Below are 13,104 nucleotides of genomic sequence, written 5' to 3' on the forward strand. Positions count from 1 at the left end.
AATCTTTGCGATTTCAGTATTGACGGAGTTTATTTTAAGGTCGCGCTCCATGTCGGAACTTCTGCAGTACCATGGTGCTTTGGCAATGCTCCTAAGGACCTTATTTTATGAAGAAGACCTTATTTTGGGTTTGGTTTTTCGTACTTTGACTGGCGCACCCCCATAGCTGCGCACCATAACTCCATACTGGCCTTAGTATCTGCTTGTAAATTAACAGCTTGTTTTCTATCGTGAGAGCTGATCTGCTACCCATGCGTCATTGCATGTTTTTGAGTTTAATGTCCAATTCTTGCCTCTTTTTCTTGCCATGCTCTTTCCATCGAAGTTTGCAGTCAAGTGTCATACCTAGGTACTTCGCATAGTTTGAGTATGGGACCTGTTGATCATCTATGTATAGTGGTATATGTTGTATTTTAGTGTTTGTGAAAACTACAATACGTATACAGATTTTGTTTGGTTAAGTTTAATTTTTCATGTATTAGTCCACTGGTAGATCTTATTTAACGCGGTTTGTAATGTGGCTGTCGATTCGTTTTCAGTTTCACCAACTGCAATCAACGCGGTGTCATCTGCAAACGTTGCTGTGACGTAATTAGGATCAGACGGTAAGTCATGTGTAAAGATAAGGTACAGCAGAGGCCTAAGAACGCTGCCTTGAGGTACTCCTGCATTTATTTGTCGAAGACTTGAATAAGCATCATCTTGCTTGACTCGAAAATAGCGATCTGATAAGTACGACTCCAAGATTTCATAGTATTGCTTAGGAATTATTAATTTTAGTTTGAAAAGCAAACCTGTGTGACAAACTTTATGGAATGCCTTTGCCACATCGAGGAATACGCTCGAACATACTTTTTTATTTTCGAGTGCTTTTTCTATTTCGTGCGCGTGTGTACCTGGTCGATTGTAGAATGTTTACTTCGAAAACCAAACTGATGTGTTGGAATTATTTTTTTTCGTTCTATTATTTTATTGAATCTTTTAATCAACTGCTTTTCAAACAGCTTTGAGATCACTGGTAGGAGTGATACAGCTCTAAACGATGAAACTTCGTGTCCAGATTTGCCTGGTTTTTAATAATAAATTAAAAGCCAAAGAACTTAGAAGATGTTTAAAGTCATTATTTACTCAAAGGTGCTTTCGAGGCATAAACAGTTCTAACCCGCTCTAGGAAGAATAAATCATTACTCCGAAGATTTTTTTTGGGGTATGTGAAAATGGAGGCGCTCTAAGTAAAAGCGAGTAAACTTTTCCATTTATTATATCGAAAATAGAGCAGAGTGAGAGTATAGTTCCTCTATTTGGTAACGATTTCAAACTTAGTAATGTTGCGAAGTTTAAAGATCTAAGTTCAAAACGAAGAAATTTCTTTTAAGTGCACTCAAGTCTATAGATGTGGCACTGATGATGCGGACTCCAAAAAAAGACGGCATACTTCAACTTAGACCGCACGAGCGAAGTAAATAGCGACTTTAAATTGTATGAATCCGTAAAATCGCAAGCAAAACGCCGAATGAAGGCAGAAACTGAAAGGTGGAGTTTAAGAATACTCCCAAATCAGTAATTCCATTAAGAGACGCGAGATGTCTTTGAAATATGAGGTAGAGATGAAATGCTTTGACTTAGAAAATGAAATATGAGAATGTTTCTTAGTATTTAGTTGAAGTAGATTCCTATCACGCCATGCCATGACGTTGTTGAGGTCTGATTGAAGATTATACGAATCAGGCAGGCTTAATACAGTTTTGAACATTTTTAATTGGACTGCAAAGAAAATAAACTCAATTATATCATTAATAAAAATTACAAAGAACAAAGACTCCTGAGGGCTCCGAAAGAGGCAATAAAAGAATAATAAGATACAACTACACAGCCACGATTGAAAAGGTCCGCTTTTATCCATTTTAGGGGACAGATATCTGTAAAATTTGTAAAAAAAATTTTAGAACGTAAATTTAATTAAGTACTTCTTATATTATAGATCGTCAACCGTGACGACTCTATTCTTTGCGTTCGAGCACTGCGAGAGGTTGTATTTTTATGTATTCAAACTTTAGACGCGTTTTTCTCATAACTATATTTTTCGAATTGGCATACCCGATGACTCGAAAAGTTATTGACCGATCTCCCTGAAATTTTGCACACATCTTTTTTATGATATTACTTTCTACTTTCTTTTTTATGATATTACTTTTTACAAGTTTTCGAAAAAACTATTTTTTTAAGCAAAAATTGTAGCGAAATTCGCCGCAAAATTTATTTTTTTTTAGCATTTTATGCCGCAATTTTTGTCCATTTTTTTAAATTCATATAGAAATTATGACATTAATAAACAAAAAAATGTTTGGTTTTTTGTATTCAGGTCACTGACGCCGATGCTACAATGCCCGCCGATTGAGAAGCCCCGTTGGAAGAATTGAGTGTACATCCGCCATTTCAAATGATTAAAATAAAAAATAAATAAATAAAATGTGTTCCAATTTTGAAAAAAATATATTGACTTCTTCATTTTAAATAATTTTAATGAAAATCAGGCAAAATATGGGCGTTTACAGGCATACCTGTATGTCCCCTTAACCAACAATTTGACGCACTTTTAAACGCTTCATAAGCATTCAAACGTTTCACTTAAGAATATTTAGCAAATCAATGCAGCCATTTTCTAGGAGTTTTTATTTATAGATTCATTTATAGTGATTCTCGTTTCATTTTTTTTCTACTCCTTCAAATTTCTCAGACATCCGCATTGAATTTTGTTATGTGAATGTAAACAACTATGCACATTGTCATGCGGCAACTCCATTGGTATTTCGCCACTTTGCCGTCTCACAAATTTGGCTATTGTTCATTGTTCACTCCTACTGCCACTGCCACTATAGTTCCCATTCATATAAAGGGTGGTTAAATTTCAAGGGCCGATGTTGAATGTGAACCACACCTAAATGTCAAGTTTTTTTCTGCATTTCATTCGACATTTTTCAATTTCAGATTAACTCAATTTCAGCCATGGAAAGATACATAATCAAGCAACGCGTTAAAATTATTCAGGCATATTATGAAAACGGGCGTTCAAATCAAAATGCATATCGCGCACTTCGTGATTTTTTCGGTCAATTTAATCGTCACCAGTGGATTCGTCAATAAGCAGAATTGCCACATTTGGGCGAATGATAATCCAAGAGTGATTGCCAAAAAACCAATGCACCCACAAAGAGTGACTGTTTGGTACGGTTTATGGGCCGGCGGCATCATTGGGACGTATTTTTTCCAAAATAAGGCCGGTCAGGCAGTTACTGTGAATTGTGTTCGCTATCGTGAGATGATAACGAACTTTTAATGGCCCGAATTGGAAGGTATGGATGTGGACGATATGTGGTTTCAACAGGACGGTGCCACTTGTCACGCAGCTAACGAAACAATGGCTCTTTTGCGCGAAAAATTTGATGGCCGAATAATCTCACATCGCGGCGATGTCAATTGGCCGCCAAGATCATGTGATTTGACACCGTTGAACTTCTTTCTTTGGGTTTATTTGAAAGAAAATGTGTACGTCGATAAGCCAGCAACATTTTTAGAGCTAAAGGATGAGATAATTCGGCACATCAGCGGCATAGAACCTGAATTATGCCTCAGCGTCATCGAAAATTTGGACCATCGGATGGAGATGTGCCGCCGAGGCCGCGGCGGCCACTTGGCCGATATTTTATTCTATACGTAATTGAGCCATACCAATATTATCATAATAAAGAGAAATGATAATCATTTCTTAAAAAAATTGTATTTTATTCAAAATCAACACGGGCCTTTGAAACTTAACCACCCTTTATATACTTACAAAGAAAGTAAATAAATAAACTCAAAAATCAAATAAATATGGCTTTACACAATTACACACATACATATGCAGTTACCTACAAACAATTTAAAAGCTTGTCTCTCGCTGTGCTCCAGCGCATACAACCCTTGGTACTCACTTTGATGAGAACGACAGCGTTATTATGTTTATTGAAACTTATACAATTTATCTGCTTAAACTTTTGTATTTGATCAAATAAGTTTTCTGTGCTATTCGTATGACATTTTACGGCACTTATGCATATTCGTCCTTCCGATATCATCAGTGTATTGCATGCAACATGCGAGTGCAAGTGTACCGACGTCAAGTGAATACTGCAGGGAAAGTGAAAGTCAATAGTAGAGAGATGTACACTTTTAAGCACTATTGGGTTCTAAAAAAGTTTAGCATAAGTTGCAACGATATTGTGTTACTTTATACATAAAAATACCTTCAGAAACAAATATTTCAGAATTTATTATTAAGCTCAATGGTTATCCTTTATGTACGAATAATTTTTGTCTTGGCGCTGGGACAAGAAGGGAATGAGTTTATTAGCGGCAAGATCTCAACGTTCAACTATAAAAACCAAATTTAATAAAAAGCAAGAGACCATCGTCATTTATTTCTTTAGAGCGGTTGGTTTTGCTTTTTTGTTGGTAAAAAGCTGAGCCGATATATCAAAAGTGCTGCATTTGCTACAGAAACTACCACTGATGGCATAGAATTTTAAAGCACGTTTTGCTGTTTTGTCGGCATATTCGTTACCTGTAATACCTGCATGGCTAGACACCCACATGAGTTTTACTTTTGGTGTGAGACTAATTAGTAGTTGCTGTAAACGATATAGATGATCGTCATCAATGCGAAATCTTTTTGCAGCTTAAAGACAGATGGACTATCAGTACATATCACCGTTTTTTGTTGATACGTTGGTACCTTTAGCAACAGTCAAAGCTGACAGTTGCAGTCCCTGCAGTTCCACGTCACACATAGTTGCATAGTTCGGGAGGAGTCCGTAGGCGACAGTGTCGCCATTACTGTTTCTCACAGCAAGTGAAACTCCATAATCTTGATGGCAGCCATCCGTGTATACGAAATTCCAGCCACTCTCTTGCAATGGATTTGTTACGCTATAAAAATGTGTCTTGTAAGTGGAGTTATTAGTTATTTCTTTACGCAGGAGAGCTAATTCCTTTAAGTGCCCTTAAAAAACTATATGTACTATATGAAAATCAATCATCAACATTCTCGCCATCTCTTTGGAGGTCGACTAAACGGCTTGAAGTTGTTGGCTTTTTTATTATTGATATTTTTGTCGGAGCGGCAATTGCACTGAATCAAACAGCGTGAAAAGAAAAACGATGAGCTTGGCAGCAGTTTAGTTTAAGTCATTCAAAATCGATACTTCTGTGGGAAATTTCGATGCTTTTTAAAGTAGTTCTGATTAGCAGCTAATTTTATTCACGAATGTTTTCTTTGATTGAAAATACAATACTTTTTTAATGTTTGTGCTTTCAAATACTGTTGGCTTATTGTGTTGTATTTCCCTTCGGTTGCATTTTATTTTTGTGAAAAGCGTCCTACAGTCAATTATTTACAAGAGCAATACAAAAATATTTCGCTCCATACTTTTTGATGAAAATAGTATTTTCCGCAACTGCTAATTATATTTGTAGTATAGGGAGGCGGTGTTAATTTTTATATATTTTTGGAGTGAAACTTCTTAGGCGTCGAAGGGCCAGCGAGAATGGAAAGTAAAATTTCAAGGCCATACAACGTTTTGGGCATTTTCGTTCCGCGAGTGAGAAAAAAGATAGAACGTAGAGGAAAAGGAGAGAGAGAGAAAGAGCTATACCTTATATGTATCTTAGATACACTTAGGGCTATTTTTCCTGAGTTTTTCCTTGTGGTTGCTAATTTCTAATGAGAAATAACACTTCCTACTTTTTGCCGCTTGTTTGTTGGTGCAAATATGTAGGAAATATATATTTGGTGCCTACTTTTTGGCGTTATATTTCCTTGGTGCCTACTGTTTAGAGCGTTTTTTGGTCGCAATTTTTTTGGTGTTTTTTGGTGCCTACTTTTTGGCGCTTATTTCCGTATTCTGGCTAGTGCTTGTGCAGACCATAAAGTGCTATCCATTCGGGTGGCGGATTTATTGGTATTGCCTTGCGGTATTGCCTACGCTCGGAGTAGTGCGCGTTATTGCCACGGTTTGTGTCCGGCGTTTACCTACACCGGTCGACCCTTCTCCGTTTTTTGTAAATTTTGCCGATTTGTATTCTCTGCAAATGTTGTGAGTTTACTTAGATATATTTTCTTTCTCTCTGTCTCTCTCTCTCTCTCTCTCTCTCTCTCTCTCTCATTCTCTCTCGGGTCTCTCCCACTTTCTTTGTCTGCCTTGAAAGTTTCACTTCTGTTATGTGTACTACGCTGGTTGGTTGGTTAGAGTGGTGATTCATCCAGAATCCAACTAGCGCTTCCGCACCATTTTGTTGCCACATCCTCGTTACCAAATTGTTTAACAGTTATTAGGTTGTTGACGTCTAAGCCAGACAGCTGCTCGAGACTCTCGAACAGCGGTTTGCCCAGGGTTAACATTCTGTCCTTCCATAGGGCAGGGCATTCACAGAGGAAATGGAAGATTGTTTCTTCCCCCCCCCCCCCGGTTGTTTACAACTATGACAGTATGTGTTATGAGGGATGCCCATTTTGGCGGCTTGTTCTCCGATAGACCAGAAGCCAGTTATGACTGCCGTAAGTCTGCAGGTGTCCCGTCGCTTCATGTTTATTAATGTCAACGATTGCTTGAGGTTGTAGGTGGGCCATAACGTTCTGCTGATTTTGCATTCCGTTTGGTCTTTCCATCTACAATCTGCAATTCGAAGGTATTTTAGGGAAATCGCATTCTTGGCCGCACCTAGTGGAGTGAATACTGGTACTGCAAGAGCGCTATTCATGGCAGATCCCCTCTTGCCATTTCATCAGCTTTTTCGTTACCTTCTTTGTTCCGGTGTCCCGGGACCCAAATTAAAGTTACTCTATGGTTTCCACTCAAGTTGGTGACGCTATTCCTACTTTGCTCCACCACTTTAGAGGTTGTTATAGTCGCGTCCAGCGCCTGGATTGCAGCTTGGCTATCCGAAAGAACTACTACGCTATACGCACTTCTTGTTTTTGTTTTGTTTACTTACTACTTTTAACCCTCTCCGCCCAGCATTTTAGAATCCAAATGAAAAAATATACAAAAAACTGTTAAGTTTTTAAAATTTTTATGCAGGGAAAAACTATTCAGCTTAATTACAATTATTCAACTCTGTTACAGCTTAAATGTTTGGGAGGTAAAATGAAGGGTAGCTAATCCACATGTGTTTTTTTTGTGCTTTTTTACCAACTCGCCTTGAATTATGAAAATCTGCATTTTTATTAAAGCTTTAAGGGATATATTCACTTGAAACAAATATCATAAATACGTATTTTGACTTCTGCAGAAAAACAGCAATTCACTCAGTAATTTGTCTTGAACTTTTTATGATTTATGACACTCTACTGACTTGCAACTTTTCAATTTTCTTGGGTAATTAATTAATCAATCGTTCATTAAATTCGTGGAGGTATGCTTGTGTACGATGGCAAACGGTATGAGATAAAAAGCATAGATTAAATAATTTATTGTAAGCATTAATGGGCTGGCGCATGCTTATGTATTAGAGGGTTAAATAGAGTATTCTTTTAGAGTATTCTTTTTTAAAGAATTTCAGTGAATATGAGGCGCAAAATATTATTTTGTAGAATTAGAATTGAGAGGCCCAACGACTTAAGAAGTGTTTTGCATTCCAATATTATGTCCCTAACCTACCCACAAATTATTATTTTTGTTCATTTGTCTTTGAGTGGATTTATTTTTACAGACTATGTCAAACTAATGTAAAATAGTTTAGTAATTACAAAGTAAAAACGCTTTAAGATGGTTGACTAAGATGGCTAGTAGGCACGGCGTAGACCGGGTGCTAGTAAATTGGATTCGTTCGATGCTGGCCCAAAGAATCGTTTCGGTGCGATCAGAGGAAGATCTGCTGGTGTCATCTGGGGTTAATAGAGGCTGCCCCCAAGGCGGTGTGCTGTCTCCATTGCTCTGGTGCACGGTAATCTATCCTCTACTCACCACCTTAAACGATTCGGGAGTCTACGCACAAGCATATGCGGACGATGTTGCTTGTTTGGTAACAGGCCCTTCGCTTATGAACATCTGCAGGAAAGTGCAGAAAACTCTGGATCGGATTGACACTTGGTGCTGTGCGAATGGGCTATCGGCAAATCCCGCCAAGACTGGTATTGTCCTCTTTACCAGAAAGAGGAAGCTTGATGGACTCGTTCTGCCAAAGCTAAAAGGAGTCACAATCCAGCTATCTAAGGAGATTAAATATCTTGGAGTAATCCTCGATAGTAAGCTCCTATGGAAATCACACGTTGAAACAAAGACATCCAAAGCACTGACAGCTTTCTGGCAGTGCAAAGGTGTCTTTGGGAAAACGTGGGGTCTCTCTCCTAGCAAGGTCCTATGGATCTACACGGCTATAATAAGACCCATTATCACCTATGCATCAATGGTCTGGATGAGTAGACTCTCTGTAGTGGGAGTCAGGAGGACCTTATCCAGACTACAACGCACTGTGGCCATCTGTTGTACCGGAGCTTTTCCGACTATACTTCAGGCCCGGCACTAGATGCTCTGATTGGTTTACCACCACTTGATGCTTTCATCCAAGGAGAGGCCTTGAAGGCCATCTGCAGACTGAAACACAGTGGGAACTGGTACGGCCCTTGTCCGGCATCGGAACACAGAGAAGGCATGGACATCGATCCAACGATTCTCTCCATGCCCCTTGACTCCATGCCATCAAGAGTCGTACTTGATAAGAGATACAGTGTAGTGCTACCAGAGGCTTAGTTGTGGGGAGACTCAGAAAATGAGCCCGGTAAACACTGTTTTCGCATTTTCACGGATAGCTCCAGGACCGAGCATGGCTCTGGCTCTGGGGTCTACGTAGAATCCAGCGGGACAAAACTACACTTTGCTCTTGGAATGCATGCATCTGTGTTTCAAGCGGAGGTGTATGCAGTTCAAGAAGCGATGAACTTTGTTGTAGAAAAACGATGGAGAGGCAGATCTATATGTGTCTGCAGCGACAGCCAAGCTGCGCTTATGGCCTTAGACAGCCCTCCAACCACATCAGGGGTAGTGAAGTCCCGTAAATCCAGGCTGAACTATATCGGTAGACATAATAGCCTGATGCTAACATGGGTCCCGGGACACGTGGGTATCGCGGGTAACGAGACATCTGACTCCTTAGCTAAGATGGGCTCTGAGGCCAACTTCTTTGGCTGCCATAAGGTAGCTTGGTCCAGAAAGGCTGTGATTATCGTTTGGTTTAGCATAAGCAAAAAGTACTCACACACAAATCTACTCTGTTCGACGGCTGCCGTAATTATAAATTAATTGCTGCTTTTATCACCACTTTGGATGAAGAAAGTTTTCAGCACAAAACAGATTTATTCGTTGTGCAAAAGAATTTGGTGCTAAATGAAATTAAATAACTCAGCTGATGCTAAGGCATTTTGCATTCTTCCAGCTACTACCATCAAATATACATACATACCTACATATACATGCATATGTGTATACATACGTATATGTGCTTCCTTTTATATTGAAGTGTAAATGCATTGCACTCAGTAAAACAACTGAAACGATTTGCTATTCAGCACGGAAATAACTGTGACGACTTTTATTATATTTACTGGCGTTTGCTGGAACAATACAAACAACTGCAACAACACTATGGGCATTTAATAACTATAAAACATTTAACTGCTATGCAATAAAAGTTCAACTACACTAAATCAAACGATGTGTTTAGTCACAGATATTTCTATATTATTTCCCACATCATTTATTTATTTTCGTTTCGTAGTGAAACGTTTAAATTTTTCCTTTAATATGGCATGACCGTTGCAGCAAATAAATTTTGTTTACTTTAAAAAGTGCATTTAGTCAACAGACTTTTTTCCTGCGATTGCAAAGATTTATAAGAAAACTTGCACAAATATATTTGGAACTTTATTGTTTTAATACGAGAGATTTTACCGCTGCAATTTGTTTATTTTTGCTAAGTCTTTTTTGAATTTTCTAAATGCACTGCTATTCCACTCACATGTGAGTATGCAATTCTCAACAACAGTTTGCTGTATTTGCTTATTGATTCATTCGCCTTGTTAGGTATAGCTGCACCTCCCAATCGGGCTGTGAAATGGTACACTGTGTTCATAAACTATATCACAATCTTTATAATTTAAGAGAATTTGTTGTAACCTGTGACCATGACTACAATACCACCTAGTACCGCATTTTCGGCATCCAAACTCAGTTTTGATTTAATTTGTTTGTTTGATAAAAATTATACAAACATTTTCCACTACGGCATATTTCTATAATCTATATTAGTTAAGCAATTCATTTAGTAATATTTCGAGTAATACTTCGTGGAAGAAAAATCTGGTCCCAACTATATTTAAATTCTATAAATCAGAGCATTAGCAGGATGGTTCTTCTTCTTCTTCCATAGCGTTACAACGCGGGGTGCGTCAAAGCTTCCTTCACAATGCTCCTCCAAAGCTATCTTGAGCTGTTGCTTCGTAGTTACGTATTCCCAGCTTCTTAAGATCGTGTTCCACTGCGTCTATCCAACGGTTCATCGGTCTGCCTTTGGCCTTCACGCCCATTAGCTTTCCTGTCAAGTCGGGACTTGAACAAGTTAAGGTGGGCGTAATACGCTTTGTTGGCGGCGCTGATGCGATCCCTGACGGCGGAAGTTGAATCACCGCTACATGCGAACATAACTCCTAGGTACTTAAAATGCTGCACTGCTTCAAAAGTATAGGATCCCGCATGGAAATTTGGCATCTGTGCAGGCTGCCTCGATTTCAACAGATTTTTGGTTTTGCCCTCGTTTACAAAAAGGCCAATATCGTTCGAAATTTTGTTAATTTTTAAGAAAATTTCTTTTAAGTCATTCCTATTTCTTGAGAGAATATCGATGTCATCTGCATAAGCACATATTTGGGCTGTTTTAGTTATCAAGGTACCACCTTTGTTGACTTCCCTGACGACAAAGTGCAGCATCAAATTGAATATGACTGTTGATAAGGCATCACCTTGTTTTACACCTGATTCAATAGGGAACGACTCTGTGAGCTTCCCTTGAATGATCACTTTTGCTTGTGTATTTGTGAGCGTTGCGCTAACGAGCCTTATTAGCTTGGCAGGTATTCCAAGAATAAGCAATATGTGCTGGATCCTATCTCTTTTAACACTGCCGATGGCTTGTTTGAAATCAATGAACAGGCAGTGAACATCTAGCTCGTATTCATAGTGTTTTTCAAACATTTGGCTAAGAACAAAATATTGGTCGATTGTAGACTTGCCTCTACGAAATCCGCATTAGTAGTCTTCAATTATTCTTTCAGCATGTTCGTTGATCCGTTCATAGAGAACATTTGTAAAGAGCTTTTAGGTAGGTCGTGTTAAGAAGTGAGATACCACGATAATTATCGCATACTCTCTTATCACCAGTATACAATGGAAGATTAAGCATCCTAGCCAATCAGATGGTATGGATTTTTTCCCATACGTCTATTATTAAATGGTGGAGGCACTTATGTAACTCCTTACCACCTTCTTTCAAGAGTTCAGCCGCTATAGAGTCTTCCCTGCTGGCCTTTCCATTGCGAAGCTTTTCAAGGGCCACGATAATTTCGTCAAATTCTGGTGGAGGGATGATATTTTCAGCTGTAGCTAAAGGCCCCCAAGGTGAATGCTCTTCTTGATGCTTATTATTTAGAAGATTGTCAAAATGTTGTCGCCATCTTTCTAAGGTTTCTTGGTCAGCTTGTAATATATCACCATTTTCAGATAAGCAAATATTTATTCTACGCTGAAATACTGTCGTTTGGTTTTTAATTTTCCGATAAAACTGAGCCGCGTTACACTTTGCATTTAATTCTATTTCCTTAATTTTATTTTTGATGGATCTTTTTTTCTTTTCATTTGTAACTTTTCGAGCTGCCGATCTTTTTGAAGCATATTCCGCTCGCGCTCTGCGGGTGCCGCTCGTTATAAAGTTGTGCCAGCTTTCATTTTTGGCGCTAATAAGCTCTTTACATTCATCATCAAACCATTCATTTTTGGATTGTTTCGGTAAGTAGCCAAGCACCTCTTTGGCCGAGCTAGATATGCTCTTTGATACCGCTTTCCATTCCTCTACAGCATGATTTGAACTAAGTTCATCCGATTGCGCACTCAACGTAGATTGGAAGCTGATTTTAATTTCTCTATCTAAATAAAGCTTTTCTAAATTATATTTTTCTCTCTTGAAGGATAGTTAGCACTAACCATCCCTGACCAGAAAATATCATGATTTCGTAAGTTTCGCTGAAGAATATTGAAATTAACTTCCTCAATTAACAATGGGAAGTAAATTATCTCTCTTATCAAATGGAAAACGAAAGTGAGGTAGAGAATAATCCTTCTAATATCTAATGAGCAAGCACCAACTTTGAGGGATGGTTCAACGAAATGCAAAGAATGCAAAGCATAACGGGAAAAGGCTTCCTGGACACACTCAAGCCTACTAATATGACAAACATAACAAATACGGCGATTTTCACTAGGGATAAAAATATCGCACAAAGAATTTGTCTTAAATTTTGTGTTTTGAATGGAATTTCGTATGCCAAAACATTGAAAATGTTGCAAAAATAATATGGCGAGTGTGCATCGTCAAAAATACGGGTTTACGAGTGGTATAAGGCTTTTGCCGGGGGTCCAGAAGTCGTGGAAGATGCAGGTGATGAGACGTGGATGTAAGAGTTTGACATGCAAACCAATCAACATGCGGCTGAATAGCGTATCCACATGAGCCGAAACCGAAAAACCGCGTTAAAGTCGGTCAAAAGTGAAAGTCATGTCACTCGTTTTCTTTGATTATCATGGTATTGTGCACTGGGAATTCGCTCCAAATGGTTATACGGTAAATAACGAATATGATTTGGAAGTTATGCGACCTTTGAGAGAGAATGTGCGTAGGAAACGACCCAATTTGTGGAAAGAAAACTCATGGATCTTGCATCACGATAAGGCACTGTGTCACTGTTCACTGTTCACTCATATTGTGAAAACTTTTTTGACCAAAAACTTGACAAATATC

Source organism: Anastrepha ludens, chromosome 3, assembly GCF_028408465.1.
Source record: "Anastrepha ludens isolate Willacy chromosome 3, idAnaLude1.1, whole genome shotgun sequence".
Lineage (NCBI taxonomy): Eukaryota > Metazoa > Arthropoda > Insecta > Diptera > Tephritidae > Anastrepha > Anastrepha ludens.